The sequence below is a fragment of the Lithobates pipiens genome, unplaced genomic scaffold, assembly GCF_037356315.1.
Source record: "Lithobates pipiens isolate NorthernLeopardFrog02 unplaced genomic scaffold, aLitPip1_a1.2 Scaffold_30, whole genome shotgun sequence".
NCBI classification, from domain to species: domain Eukaryota; kingdom Metazoa; phylum Chordata; class Amphibia; order Anura; family Ranidae; genus Lithobates; species Lithobates pipiens.
Genome location: NW_027507791.1, coordinates 165,186,255 through 165,201,287, shown reverse-complemented (window position 1 = coordinate 165,201,287; position 15,033 = coordinate 165,186,255). Strand labels below are relative to the sequence as shown.

The 15,033-nt window shown below is 47.8% G+C and overlaps 13 pseudogenes; all 13 read left to right on the top strand.

Annotated features, from left to right (window-relative positions):
- The first annotated feature begins 3,192 nt into the window (after nt 1–3,192).
- On the top strand, nt 3,193–3,311 carry LOC143947372 (5S ribosomal RNA; annotated as a pseudogene).
- A 298-nt stretch (nt 3,312–3,609) lies between these two features.
- On the top strand, nt 3,610–3,728 carry LOC143948905 (5S ribosomal RNA; annotated as a pseudogene).
- Nucleotides 3,729–4,507: 779 nt separating this feature from the next.
- On the top strand, nt 4,508–4,626 carry LOC143947830 (5S ribosomal RNA; annotated as a pseudogene).
- Nucleotides 4,627–5,363: 737 nt separating this feature from the next.
- LOC143948917 (5S ribosomal RNA) lies at nt 5,364–5,482 on the top strand (annotated as a pseudogene).
- A 108-nt stretch (nt 5,483–5,590) lies between these two features.
- LOC143949034 (5S ribosomal RNA) lies at nt 5,591–5,708 on the top strand (annotated as a pseudogene).
- Nucleotides 5,709–5,808: 100 nt separating this feature from the next.
- On the top strand, nt 5,809–5,927 carry LOC143949938 (5S ribosomal RNA; annotated as a pseudogene).
- Nucleotides 5,928–6,661: 734 nt separating this feature from the next.
- LOC143948719 (5S ribosomal RNA) lies at nt 6,662–6,780 on the top strand (annotated as a pseudogene).
- Nucleotides 6,781–6,888: 108 nt separating this feature from the next.
- Nucleotides 6,889–7,006, top strand: LOC143949033 (5S ribosomal RNA; annotated as a pseudogene).
- Nucleotides 7,007–7,104: 98 nt separating this feature from the next.
- Nucleotides 7,105–7,223, top strand: LOC143949659 (5S ribosomal RNA; annotated as a pseudogene).
- Nucleotides 7,224–7,959: 736 nt separating this feature from the next.
- LOC143948032 (5S ribosomal RNA) lies at nt 7,960–8,078 on the top strand (annotated as a pseudogene).
- A 108-nt stretch (nt 8,079–8,186) lies between these two features.
- Nucleotides 8,187–8,304, top strand: LOC143949032 (5S ribosomal RNA; annotated as a pseudogene).
- A 98-nt stretch (nt 8,305–8,402) lies between these two features.
- On the top strand, nt 8,403–8,521 carry LOC143949937 (5S ribosomal RNA; annotated as a pseudogene).
- Nucleotides 8,522–10,224: 1,703 nt separating this feature from the next.
- LOC143949782 (5S ribosomal RNA) lies at nt 10,225–10,333 on the top strand (annotated as a pseudogene).
- The last annotated feature ends 4,700 nt before the right edge of the window (nt 10,334–15,033 follow it).

The window sequence follows — 15,033 nt, the reverse complement described above, 5'->3', positions numbered from 1 at the left end:
CTTATTAATTGGACGTCCAGGGGGATTACCCAGTTAAGTGATATGTTCCATAACGACTTCCTAAAAACATTCCCACAGCTGCAACAATACGGTCTTCCAAGTAGTGAACGTTACACATATGATCAGATCTCCCATCTCTTAAAACCGTTAGGGGTTCATCATTTATATATTCAAGAAGCTGCGTGGAAATTTTTCACAGTCTCTGCTGCTACCCCAAAAAGGATCTCCATTTTTTACACGCTTTTTCAACGCAAAACCACCTTTATTAAATCAGTACCATTTCAGAAATGGGAGACAGAAATGCAGACCACATTCACATCTCAACAATGGCAAAAAGCCCTAAACACTGTGTATAAATCATCAAAGTGTGTGAATCACTGGGAATTGACTCAGAAAATCACGTTGAGATGGTACTTGACTCCATACCGTCTTCATAATTTTTTTCCAGGCCATTCTTCTTTATGCTGGAGAGGTGGGTAACATTATGCACATCATGTGGACCTGTAAACATATAACTAGTTTTTGGAATGCTGTGTTTCGATTAATTTCCTCTATTACCGGGTTGATTACATATCCAAAGAACAGCTTGGCTCTATTGAACCTGGGAATTTAGGTATTTCCGCCAGATTTTCGCACGGTGGTTACACATATACTGATTGCGGCTAGATTACTTATTACTAGGAAGTGGAAAAGTGATGTTCCCAAAAACATTTCGGACATATATCCTATCATACAAACACACTACAAATGGGAAGCCTTATGGGCTGTAAAATCAGGTTCCAAGAGACAGATTGATGGTAGGTGGAAATGCTGGCTGGAAAAATTTCCACAGTAGTCGTGAGATTATACTGGTAAATACTGAAGTTTGCCCAAAAGGGTGAGTCCATTACTTTCAAGAGATAAAGCAGGAAGTTATTTATGCTGTACCATAGCGGATACATACCTATAGGTCCATACTGGAGGTCCAAATTGGTAATATAATACTCTTCAGATTATATTTTGTTAGAGGATTTGTTGCCAGACCACTTAAATCCTGGTCTTGGTTTTTCTCAGTTCTCTTTTTCTTTTTTTTTTTTTTCTATGGTCTTCTTTTTCTTTCACCTTTTCTATATATCTGCTTTCCTAACTTAGAGGCGTATATATCCTTTTACGTGTAAAGGAAAGTCTGCAACTGTTAAGTACTACATTAATCACCTGTAAAATTTTTGAATCAATGCTGTTGACTATTGATCCAAATGTTCCATGTGTGATATATGTATACTGTCTCAAGATTTACTGCTGATTGTTGATACTATCACGACATTCTGGAATTTTATACACCTATAACGACCTCTTGTAACAAATATGTTTGGAAATGTATACTTCTGTTATGTTCTGAAAATATTTCTAATAAAAACTAAACTGAAAAAAAAAAGAGGGTTGAAGGTGCCCAAAGAGATTGCCTACGGCCACATCACCCTGAAAGTGCACCATGTCATCTGATCTCGGAGACTAAGCAGTGGCGGTCCTGGTTAGTACTTGGATGGGAGACCACCTGGGAATACCAGGTGCTCTAGGCGTCTTTTTTTTCTTTTTTTTTGCCGTTGACTTGTTTTTACTTTGTTTTCCATGGTGGCAATCTTGGCGTTTGTCAAGAGGGTTGAGGGTGCCCAAAGAGATTGTCTATGGACTCATCACCCTGAAAGCGTCTGATCTCAGAGGCTAAGCAGATTCAGGCCTTGCTAGTACCTGGATGGCAGACCGCCTGGGAATACCAGGTGCCATAGGCTTCTTTTTTTTTTTTGGCGTTGGTTTGTTTTTTTCCCTTGTTTCCCAAGGTGACCATCTTGGCGTTTGTGAAGAGGTTGAGTGTGCCCAAAGAGATAGCCTATGGCTACATCACCCTGAAAGATCCTGATCTCCGAGGCAAAGGAGGGTTGGGCCTCGTTAGTATCTGGATGATAGGTGACCATCTTGGCGTTTGTCAAAGAGGGTTGAGGATGCCCAAGAGATTGTCTACGGCCATATCACCATGAAAGCGCCCAATCTCATCTGATCTACCTGGATGAAAGACCACCTGGGAATACAAGGTGCTGTAGGTTTCCTTTTTTTTTGGGGGGCGTTGACTTGTTTTTTCCCTTGTTTCCCAAGGTAAATCTTGGCGTTTGTCAAGGGGGTTAAGGGTGTCCAAAAAGATTGGCTATGGCCACATCACCTTGAAAGAGCCCTATCTTGTCTCACCTCGGAGGCTAAGCAGGGGCTGAGCCTGGTTAATACCTGGATGGCAGACCGCCTGGGAATACCAGGCTCCTGGGCTTCTTTTTTTTTTTGCATTTACTTGTTTTTTTCCCTGGTTTACCAAGGTGACTATCTTGGCGTTTGTCAAGATGGTTGAGGGCGTCCAAAGAAATTTCCTATGGCCACATCACCCTGAAAGGGACCAATCTCGTCTAATCTCGGAGGCTAAGCAGGGTCAGGCCTGGTTAGTACCTGGATGGGAGACTGCCTGGGAATACCAGGTGGCATAGGCTTCTTTTGTTTTTTGTTTTTTTGTTGACTTGTTATTTTCCCTTGTTTACCAAGGTGACCATCTTGGCGTTTTTCAAGAGAGTTCAGGGTGCCCAAAGCTATTGCCTAAGGCCACATCTCCCTTAAAGCAACCGATCTCGTCTGATCTCTCAGGCTTAGCAGGGTCGGGCCTGGTTAGAACCTGGGTGGGAGACCCCCAGGAATACCATGTGCCGTAGGTTTCTTTTTTTTTTTGGCGTTGACTTGTTTTTTTCCTTTGTTTCCCAAGGTGACCATCTTGGCGTTTGTCAAGAGGGTTGAGGGTGCCCAAAGAGATTGCCTATGGGCACATGACCCTGAAAGCGCCTGATCTCAAAGGCTAAGCAGGGTTGGGCCTGGTTAGTACCTGGATGGGAGACTGCCTGGGAATACCCATTGCCACAGGCTTCTTTTTTTTCTTTTTTTTTATTGCGTTGACTTGTTATTTCCCTTGTTTCCCAAGGTGACCATCTTGGCATTTTGTCAAGAGGGTTGAGCATGCGCAAAGTGGTTGCCTAAGGCCACATCACCCTGAAAGCGACAAATCTCGTCTTATCTCGGAGGCTAAGCAGCATCGGGCCTGATTCGTACCTAGATGGGAGACCGCCTGGGAATACCAGGTGCCGTAAATGTTTTTTTGTTTTTTTTTGGTGTTGACTTGCCTATGCCTATGGGCACATCACCCTGAAAGCACCCCATCTCATCCGATCTCGGAGGTTATGCAGGGTCGGGCCTGGTTATTACCTGGATGGGAGACCGCCTGGGAGTACCAGGTGCCGTAGGTTTATTTTTTTTATTTTTTTGGCGTTGACTTGTTTTTTTCCCTTGTTTCCCAAGGTGACAATCTTGGCATTTGTCAAGAGGGTTGAGGGTGCCCAAAGAGATTGTCTACGGGCACATCACCCTAAAAGCGCCCCATCTCGTCGCATCTCTAAGGAGAAGTAGGGGCGGGCCGGGTTAGTACGCAGATGGGAGACCGCCTGGGAATACTAGGTGCTGTAGGTTTCTTTGCTTTTTTTCTCTTTTTACCCATGGATACCATCTTGGCATTTGTCAAGAGGGTTGAAGTTGCACAAAGAGATTGCCTACAACCACATCACCCTGAAAGTGCACCATCTCATCTGATCTCGGAGACTAAGCAGTGGCGGGCCTGGTTAGTACTTGGATGGGAGACCGCCTGGGAATATCAGGTGCTATAGGCTTCTTTTTTTTTTCTTTTTCTTTTGGCATTGACTTGTTTTTTTTCCCTTGTTTCTCAAGGAGACCATCTTGGCGTTTGTCATAAAGGGTTGAGGATACCCAAAGAGATTGCCTACAGCCATATCACCGTGAAAGCGCCCAATCTCATCTGATCTCGGAGGCTAAGCATGGTTGGGCCTAGTGACCATCTTTGCGTTTGTCAGAGGGATGAGGGTGCCCATAGAGATTGCCCATGGGTAGGGTCGGGCCTGGTAAGTACCTGGATGGGAGACCACCTAGGAATACAAGGTGCTGTAGGCTTCCTTTTTTTTTCATTTGGGGCGTTGACTTGTTTTTTCCCTTGTTTCCCAAAGTGCATTTTGGCATTTTTCAAGGGGGATGACGGTTGCCCAAAAAGATTGGCTACGGCCACATCACCTTGAAAGCGCCCCATCTTGTCTCACCTCGGAGGCTAAGCAGGGGCTGAGCCTGGTTAATACCTGGATGGCAGACCACCTGGGAATACCAGGTGCCGTAGGCTTATTTTTTTTTGCGTTTACTTGTTTTTTTCCCTTGTTTCCCAAGGTGACTATATTGGCGTTTGTCAAGATGGTTGAGGGTGTCCGAAGAAATTGCCTATGGCCACATCACCCTGAAAGTGACTAATCTCGGAGGCTAAGCATGGTCAGGCCTGGTTAGTACCTGGATGAGAGACTGCCTGGGAATACCAGGTGCCATAGGCTTCTCTTTTTTTCTTTTTTTGGCTTTTTTTTCAAAAGGGTTCAGGGTGCCCAAAGTGATTGCCTACGGCCACATCTCCCTGAAAGCAACTGATCTCATCTGATCTCAGATGCTTAGCAGGGTTGGGCCTGGTTAGAACCTGGATGGGAGACCCCCTAGGAATACCAAGTGCTGTAGGTTTCTTTTTTTTTTTGTTGTTGACTTGTTTTTTTCCCCTTGTTTCCCAAGGTGACCATCTTGGCGTTTGTCAAGAGGGTTGAGGGTGCCGAAAAAGAGATTGCCTATGGGCACATGACCCTGAAAGCGCCTGATCTCAGAGGCTTAGCAGGGTTGGGCTTGGTTAGAACCTGGATGGGAGACCCCCTAGGAATACCAAGTGCCGTAGGTTTCTTTTTTTTGGCGTCGACTTGTTTTTTTCACTTGTTTCCCAAGGTGACCATCTTGGCGTTTCTCAAGAGGGTTGAGGGTGCCGAAAGAGATTTCCTACGGCCACATCACCCTGAAAGCGCCTGATCTTATTTGATCCCGGAGGTTGAGCAGCATCTGGCCTGGTTAGTAACAAATGGGAGACCTCCTGGGAATACCCAGTGCCACGGGCTTCTTTTTTTCTTTTTTTTTGGCGTTGACTTGTTTTTTCCCTTGTTTCCCAAGGTGATTATCATGGCGTTTGTCAAGACGGTTGAGGGCGCCCAAAGAAATTTCCTATGGCCACATCACCTTGAAAGCGACCAATCTCGTCTAATCTCGGAGGATAAGCAGGGTCAGGCCTGGTTAGTACCTGGATGGGAGATTGCCTGGGAATGCCAGGTGGCATAGACTTTTTTTTTTTTTTTGGATGTTGACTTGTTATTTTCCCTTGTTTACCAAGGTGACCATCTTGGCGTTTTTCAAGAGGGTTGAGAGTGCCCAAAGCGATTGAATACAGCCATATCTCCCTGAAAGCAACCAATCTCATCTGATCTCGGAGGCTTAGCAGGGTCGGGCCTGGTTAGAACCTGGATGGGAGACCCCCTGGGAATACCAGGTGCCGTAGGCAATGTTTTAATATGTTGTTGGCGTTGACGACCTGTTTTATTTTTCTGCTTGTTTGCAGAGGTGACCATCTTGCCGTTTGTCAAGAGGGTTTAGAGTAGCCAGCAAGATGGCCTACGGCTACATCACCCTGAATGCGCCTGATCTCATCTGATCTCGGATGTTAAGCAGGGTCGGCCTGGTTAGTACCTGGATGGGAGACTGCCTGGGAATACCAGGTTGCATAGACTTTTTTTTTTTTTTTTGGGAGTTGACTTGTTAATTTCCCTTGTTTACCAAGGTGACCATCTTGGCATTTTTCAAGAGGGTTGAGAGTCCCCCAAAGCAATTGCCTACGGCCACATCTCCCTGAAAGCAACCAATCTCATCTGATTTTGGAGGCTTAGCAGAGTTGGGCATGGTTAAAACCTGGATGGGAGACCCCCTGGGAATACCAAGTGCTGTAGGTTTCTTTTTTTTTTGTTGTTGACTTGTTTTTTTCCCTTGTTTCCCAAGGTGACCATCTTGGCGTTTGTCAAGAGGGTTGAGGGTGCCGAAAAAGAGATTGCCTATGGGCACATGACCCTGAAAGCGCCTGATCTCAGAGGCTTAGCAGGGTTGGGCTTGGTTAGAACCTGGATGGGAGACCCCCTAGGAATACCAAGTGCCGTAGGTTTCTTTTTTTTGGCGTCGACTTGTTTTTTTCACTTGTTTCCCAAGGTGACCATCTTGGCGTTTCTCAAGAGGGTTGAGGGTGCCGAAAGAGATTTCCTACGGCCACATCACCCTGAAAGCGCCTGATCTTATTTGATCCCGGAGGTTGAGCAGCATCTGGCCTGGTTAGTAACAAATGGGAGACCTCCTGGGAATACCCAGTGCCACGGGCTTCTTTTTTTCTTTTTTTTTGGCGTTGACTTGTTTTTTCCCTTGTTTCCCAAGGTGATTATCATGGCGTTTGTCAAGACGGTTGAGGGCGCCCAAAGAAATTTCCTATGGCCACATCACCTTGAAAGCGACCAATCTCGTCTAATCTCGGAGGATAAGCAGGGTCAGGCCTGGTTAGTACCTGGATGGGAGATTGCCTGGGAATGCCAGGTGGCATAGACTTTTTTTTTTTTTTGGATGTTGACTTGTTATTTTCCCTTGTTTACCAAGGTGACCATCTTGGCGTTTTTCAAGAGGGTTGAGAGTGCCCAAAGCGATTGAATACGACCATATCTCCCTGAAAGCAACCAATCTCATCTGATCTCGGAGGCTTAGCAGGGTCGGGCCTGGTTAGAACCTGGATGGGAGACCCCCTGGGAATACCAGGTGCCGTAGGCAATGTTTTAATATGTTGTTGGCGTTGACGACCTGTTTTATTTTTCTGCTTGTTTGCAGAGGTGACCATCTTGCCGTTTGTCAAGAGGGTTTAGAGTAGCCAGCAAGATGGCCTACGGCTACATCACCCTGAATGCGCCTGATCTCATCTGATCTCGGATGTTAAGCAGGGTCGGCCTGGTTAGTACCTGGATGGGAGACTGCCTGGGAATACCAGGTTGCATAGACTTTTTTTTTTTTTTTGGGAGTTGACTTGGTTATTTCCCTTGTTTACCAAGGTGACCATCTTGGCATTTTTCAAGAGGGTTGAGAGTCCCCAAAGCAATTGCCTACGGCCACATCTCCCTGAAAGCAACCAATCTCATCTGATTTTGGAGGCTTAGCAGAGTTGAGCATGGTTAAAACCTGGATGGGAGACCCCCTGGGAATACCAAGTGCTGTAGGTTTCTTTTTTTTTTGTTGTTGACTTGTTTTTTTCCCCTTGTTTCCCAAGGTGACCATCTTGGCGTTTGTCAAGAGGGTTGAGGGTGCCGAAAAAGAGATTGCCTATGGGCACATGACCCTGAAAGCGCCTGATCTCAGAGGCTTAGCAGGGTTGGGCTTGGTTAGAACCTGGATGGGAGACCCCCTAGGAATACCAAGTGCCGTAGGTTTCTTTTTTTTGGCGTCGACTTGTTTTTTTCACTTGTTTCCCAAGGTGACCATCTTGGCGTTTCTCAAGAGGGTTGAGGGTGCCGAAAGAGATTTCCTACGGCCACATCACCCTGAAAGCGCCTGATCTTATTTGATCCCGGAGGTTGAGCAGCATCTGGCCTGGTTAGTAACAAATGGGAGACCTCCTGGGAATACCCAGTGCCACGGGCTTCTTTTTTTCTTTTTTTTTGGCGTTGACTTGTTTTTTCCCTTGTTTCCCAAGGTGATTATCATGGCGTTTGTCAAGACGGTTGAGGGCGCCCAAAGAAATTTCCTATGGCCACATCACCTTGAAAGCGACCAATCTCGTCTAATCTCGGAGGATAAGCAGGGTCAGGCCTGGTTAGTACCTGGATGGGAGATTGCCTGGGAATGCCAGGTGGCATAGACTTTTTTTTTTTTTTTGGATGTTGACTTGTTATTTTCCCTTGTTTACCAAGGTGACCATCTTGGCGTTTTTCAAGAGGGTTGAGAGTGCCCAAAGCGATTGAATACGGCCATATCTCCCTGAAAGCAACCAATCTCATCTGATCTCGGAGGCTTAGCAGGGTCGGGCCTGGTTAGAACCTGGATGGGAGACCCCCTGGGAATACCAGGTGCCGTAGGCAATGTTTTAATATGTTGTTGGCGTTGACGACCTGTTTTATTTTTCTGCTTGTTTGCAGAGGTGACCATCTTGCCGTTTGTCAAGAGGGTTTAGAGTAGCCAGCAAGATGGCCTACGGCTACATCACCCTGAATGCGCCTGATCTCATCTGATCTCGGATGTTAAGCAGGGTCGGCCTGGTTAGTACCTGGATGGGAGACTGCCTGGGAATACCAGGTTGCATAGACTTTTTTTTTTTTTTTGGGAGTTGACTTGTTAATTTCCCTTGTTTACCAAGGTGACCATCTTGGCATTTTTCAAGAGGGTTGAGAGTCCCCAAAGCAATTGCCTACGGCCACATCTCCCTGAAAGCAACCAATCTCATCTGATTTTGGAGGCTTAGCAGAGTTGGGCATGGTTAAAACCTGGATGGGAGACCCCCTGGGAATACCAAGTGCTGTAGGTTTCTTTTTTTTTTTTTGGTGTTGACTTGTTTTTTTTCCCTTGTTTCACAAGGTGACCATCTTGGCGTTTGTCAAGAGGGTTGAGGGTGCCGAAAGAGATTGCCTATGGGAACATGACCCTGAAAGCGCCTGATCTCGGAGGCTTAGCAGGGTCGGGCTTGGCTAGAACCTTGATGGGAGACCCCCTGGGAATATCAAGTGCCGTAGGTTTCTTTTTTTTTTTCTTTGGCGACGACTTGTTTTTTTCACTTGTTTCCCAAGGTGACCATCTTGGTGCTTCTCAAGAGGGTTGAGGGTGCCGAAAGAGATTTAATACGGCCACATCACCCTGAAAGTGCCTAATCTTGTCTGATCTCGGAGGCTGAGCAGCGTCTGCCCTGGTTAGTAACAAATGTGAGACCTCCTGGCAATAACCAGTCCCATTTGCTTCTTTTTTTTTTGGCGTTGACTTGTTTTTTTCCCTACTTTCCCTTGTTGACCATCTTGGTGCTTGTCAAGAGGGTTGAGGGTGCCCAAAGGTATTGCTTATGGCCACGACACCCTGAAAGCAACCCATCTCGTTTGATCTCAGAGGCTAAGCAGGGTCGGGCCTGGTTAGTATCTGAGTGGGAGACCGCCTTGGAATACAAGGTGCCGTAATTTTTTATTTTTTTGCCGTTGACTTGTTTTTTTCCCTTGTTTCTCAAGGTGACCATCTTGGCGTTTGTCAAAGAGGGTTGGGGATACCCAAAGAGATTGCCTACGGCCATATCACCGTGAAAGCGCCCGATCTCGTCTGATCTCGGAGGCTAAGCAGGGTCGGGCCTAGTGACCATCTTTGCATTTGTCAAGAGGGATGAGGGTGCCCAAAGAGATTGCCTATGGGCAGAGTAGGGCCTGGTTAGTACCTGGATGGGAGACCGCCTGGCAATTCAAGATGCTGTAGGCTTCCTTTTTTTTTGGGGGGGGGGGGGGGGGGGGGGCGTTGACTTATTTTTTTCCCTTGTTTCCCAAGGTTATTATCTTGGCGTTTGTCAAGATGGTTGAGGGCATCCAAAGAGATTTCCTATGGCCACATCACCTTGAAAGCGACCAATCTTGTCTAATCTCGGAGGCTAAGCAGGCTCAGGCCAGGTTAGTAACTGGATGGGAGACTGCCTGGGAATACCAGGTAGCATAGGCTTCTTTTATTTTTTTTATTTTTTTGGCGTTGACTTATTTTTCCTTGTTTTCCATGGTGACTATCTTGGCATTTGTGAAGGAGGTTTAGGGTGCCCAAAGAGATTGTCTATGGCCTCATCACCCTGAAAGCTCAAAATCTTGTCTTATCTTGGAGGCTAACCAGGGTTGAGCCTGATTAGCATCTGGAGGGGAGACCGCCTGGGAATACCAGGAGCTGCAGTCTTCTTTTTTTTTTTTTTTTTTGCGTCGACTTGTTTTTTTCCCTTGTTTCCCAAGGTGACCATCTTGGCGTTTGTCAAGAGGGTTGACGGTGCCCAAAGAGATTGCCTATGGCCACATCACCTTCAAAGCCCTAATCTCGTCTGATCTCGGAGGCTAAACAGGGTCAGGCCTGGTCAGTACCTGGATGGGAGACTGCCTGAGAATAGCATGTGCCGTAGGCATCTTTTTTTTTATTTTTGCCGTTAACTTGTTTTTTTTCCCTTGTTTCCCAAGATGACCATCTTGGCATTTGTCAAGAGGGTGGAGTGTGCCCAAAGAGATTGCCTACAGCCACATCACCCTGAAAGCACCTGATCTTGGAGGCTAAGCAGAGTCAGGCCTGGTTAGTACCTGCATGGGAGACCGTCTGGGAATACCAGGTGCTGTAGGCTTTTTTTTTTTTTGGAGTTGACCTGTTTTTTATTTCTGGTTTCCCAAGATGACCTTCTTGGCATTTCTCAAGAGGGTTTTGGGTGCCAGAAGAGATTGCCTATGGCCACTCCATAGGCAATCTCAAGACCAGCCTTCATCTGGTCTTGAAGGCTAAGCAGAGATGGGCCTGCTTAGTACCTGGATGGGAGACCGCCTTTTTTTGTGGTTCCCCAAGGTGACCATCTTGGCATTTCTCAAGAGGGTATTCCTAGGCCAGTGATGGCGAACCTTGGCACCCCAGATGTTTTAGAACTACATTTCCCATGATGCTCATGCACTCTGCAGTGTAGCTGAGCATCATGGGAAATGTAGTTCCAAAACATCTGGGGTGCCAAGGTTCACCATCACTGTCCTAGGCGGTCTCCCATCTAGGTACTAACCAGGCCCATCCCTGCTTAGTATCAGATGCTTTCAGGGTGATGTTGCCATAGGCACTCACTTTTGGCCTCTTGACAAACACCAAGATGGTCACCTTGGGAAACAAGGGAAAAAAAGAAGTCAACTATGCCATATTAGCACCTCAAGAAATGAGATAGGCAGTCATAAACTAAAAGATGCGTAATTTCCAGAAAATGTACCATCGTTTTCAGACGCTATAACATTTGCGCAAACCAATAAATATACGCTTATTAACATTACCAAAGACATGTGGCTGAATAAATTGTGACCTAAAAGTATGAATAAAATTGAGTTTATTGGATTTTTCTTATAACAAAAAGTAGAAAATATAATTTTCTTTCAATATTTTAGATTTTTCCGTTTATATCACAAAAAAAAAAAAATTGCAGAGGCAATCAAATACCTTTAAAATAAATCTCTATTTGTGGGAAAAAAAGGATGACCTACGTGACCCACACTGACCTACCCGACACACGCTGACCTACCCGACATACCTACACTGACCTACCTGACATACATACACTGACCTACGTGACCCACACTGACCTACCCGACATACATACACTGACCTACCTGACCCACACTGATGTACGCGACTTACTGATGTAAGCACTCTGACCTACACTGACCTACCTGACATACATACACTGACCTACACGACACACACTGACCTGGTACCTGACATACAAACTCTGATTGACCTACCTGACCAGGAGGAGATAGACTTCATGTGTTCAGGTATTACAGCAGCAGCTCATCCGTGGTGCTGGTGTGCAAGGCAGCCAGAGGAGAAGAGGAGAGCCGCCCGCCCAAGTGGGTATTGATGTGGTGCGGCTGCCGCATTGTAATTTCTGCCTTCTTCCTGCTCCAGCACAGCGAGCTGGGAGAGGACTAAGATTGGAGGAGTGTAGGCTAAGGGAGCCGCTGCGAATGCTGCTCAGGGTGGTGGCGTCATCCCTTTCTCTCCCTCCTGGGCTCTACACTCCACGCTACCATAACAGCTGCGGGACAATCCAGACCAGAAGTCGTAGGCCAGGCCCCACGAGCACTAGCCCGGAGGAGGAGGAAGTGCAATCCTCCTCTGCTTTGAATGTTGGGCAGTGACGTTAATGGTTGCTAGCCGCCAGGCGGCTATAGCAATCAGTGACCAAGAGTAAAGTCGGGTGGAAGCGGGGCAGAGCTAAAGCTGGAGCTGGAGCCGGAGCCAACCATGGCTCAGTCTGCCCCTGTTCCCTGCATTCTGGACTGAGACTCGAGACTCTGGGCTATTGGTCCCAGACTACGGCCACCCCCTAAAGACGCCTCTGTTCGTCCCCAAAGTAGGGACGTACATCAGAGTGCAATGGTCGGCAAGTGGTTAAAGCGACGCAGTGCCGAATCGCAAAAAGTGCTCTGGTCTTTGGCCAGCCAAATGGTCCGGCGCTGAAGTGATTAAATGCCCAAAATGGTCCTTGGTGACTAAAAAAGGCACAATCCTGACCTTTGAATGCCAAAAAGGTCCTCGATGACCAGGGGCGGACTGACAACTAATGGGGCCCCCAGGCAATAGAAACTCATGGGGCCCCCTTGGGCGCCACACCTGCACAGGGAGACACGGGGGGGAGCACACAGGGGGAAACTGGAGGAAGAACGCACACGCACACACAGGGACACACACACACCGGGGGACACACTCGCACACACACACAGGGACACACACTCACACACACAGGGGGAACCACTCACACACACACGGGGACACACTGACGCACACAGGGGGGGACACACACAGGGGAAGACACACACACAGGGGGACACACACACACAGGGGGACACACACACAGGGGGACACACACAGATCGTCTGATCTCGGATGCTAACCAGGGTAGGGCCTGGTTATTATACTGATGGGAGACCGCCTGGGAATACCAGGTGCCGTAGGCTTTTTTTTATATGTTGGCGTCGACGACCTGTTTTAAAAAAAAATTTAAGACTGCTATCCCAGCTGATTCACACTCTCTGCCAGCAGGTTTGAATGTATCTAAGGACGAGACTGCAAAAGCTGGTGGTGGAAGAAAAACTTATGCTGGTGTTGCTGCCACAGGTTCTGGGAAGGGGGAACAAGCAAGGAGGGAGCATGGGGATGTTCTATCTTCCTCCCTGTTTAAAAGGAGGAATGTTGTCCAGTTGAAATGGGAAGGTGATGGAAACCCCCCACATAGGAGGACAGTGGTGGATAAAATCCTGCAGATATGGTTTAGGCCTGCAGATATCTTCGCCCTGATCAGTCCAGCAGGTTCCTATGAATATGATTTGTCCTTTATCCGTCCGGAGTCTTTGGACATATTTTGGGAGAAGTTTGAACATGTGTGTAGGGGCCTGCCGGACTGGAAAGGGCTCATCCCCAAGCTTATTTCACGCCAGCCCCTCATTAAAATGGTGACAATACTTGTGCGCAATGAATCCATACCCCAAGGGGATCTATCTGTATGCTTGAGGAGGTATGGGGACGTCCTGAGCCCCCTAAGAAAGATTTTGGATGATCGGGGAATGTGGACAGGGGGATGGTCTGTGCAGCTAAAAGGTCATTGACAATGTTGTCCAGCTTCTGCCATCCTCAGCTTTCCTGGGGAGGGACAGGCTGACCATCTTCTACCCGGGCCAGCCAAAGCTCTGCAATAAGTGTGGTGATAAAGGGCATCTTGCATCCTCCTGTCCAGTGATGAAGTGCTCTATGTGTCAGGGTATAGGACATTTGGCAAAGGACTGTAATATCATCAGGTGTAATCTGTGCAATGCGGTGGGACATCCTTACAGTCAATGTCCTGAGGCAATGCACAACAAGCCTGAGCTCGTGAGAGAGTTCTTCCGTCTGGACATGGAGGATGCACAGAGCTCAGCAGCTGGTGGGCCTGTGAGTCCAAGCTGACTGTCCCTCACTGCCACACACAGCTTCCTGCCTGTCCCTATTTAAACTGACAAAACACAGGCTCCTGCAACAATAATTTGAATAGCACTCAAAACTATATCCTGTACTACTTTACCATACCAGTCCTGAAAAGGACTTTTGTGGACCTAATAGTAACAGCTAATGATTAAACTGACTGTCCCTGCTGCACACAGCATCCTGTCCCTCTCTCAGCACTGACAAAAGACAGGCTGCTGCAACAATGACTTGAATAGCAGTGCCTCAAACCTATATCCTGAACTACACCTATACCATACCAGTCCTTAAAAGAACTTTTGTGGACCTAATAGCTAGCGATTTGGGTCACTGCAGTCTCTCCCTGCTCCACACAGCAACCTCTCCCTATAGCGACATACGAAAGGATGTAAAATGGCCACCGGATCCAGGGGCGTACCTAGAGCATTTGGCACCCGGGGTGGATCCTATATCTGGCACCCCCACCATAAAATGTAAAAACACCCACTGTCTCCCCTGCATACCTCTGCATCCTTCAATATCTTTTTGTCACTACTGTGTACCCCCCTCTCCACAACTGCACCTCTGGACCCCTTTAAATTACACAGCGCCCTGCACCTCTGGACCCCTTTACATTACACAGCTCTTGTACCTCTGGACCCCTTTACATAACACAGCACCCTGAACCTCTGGACCCCTTTACATTACACAGCCCTTGTACCTCTGGACCCCTTTACCTTACACAGCACCCTGCACCTCTGCACCCCTTTACATTACACAGCACCTCACAGCTCTGGACCTCCTGCATGTTACACAGACCCCCTACAGTGCAGACCCCCCTCCCTACCATACAGACCCCATCTACAGTGTAGACCCCCCTACAGTACAGAATCCTCCCCTACAGTGCAGACCCTCCTACAGTACAGGCCCCTCCACCCTACAGCGCAGACCCCCCTACAGTACAGAATCCTCACCTACAGTACAGACCCCCCTACAGTGCTGAATCTTCCTCTACAGTACAGACCCCTCCCCCTACAGTGCAGATCTCCCTACAATGCAGGACCCCTTCTACAGTGCAAGACCCCCCTACAGTGCAGGACCCCCCTACAGTGCAGGACCCCCCTACAGTGCAGACCCCCTTACAGTGCAGGACCCCCCACAGTGCAGACCCCCCCCACAGTGCACAGACCCCCCACAGTAAAGAACCCCCCCTACAGTGCACAGACTCCCCTAAAGACCCATAATGTACCTCGATCCCAAGGCAGCGGCATTGCAGGGGGGAGGTGCGAGCAGCACCCGAGTGTAGTGACACCTGTCGGCTCAGTGATCCGGGACCCGGCGCAATAATCCCCTTCTCTC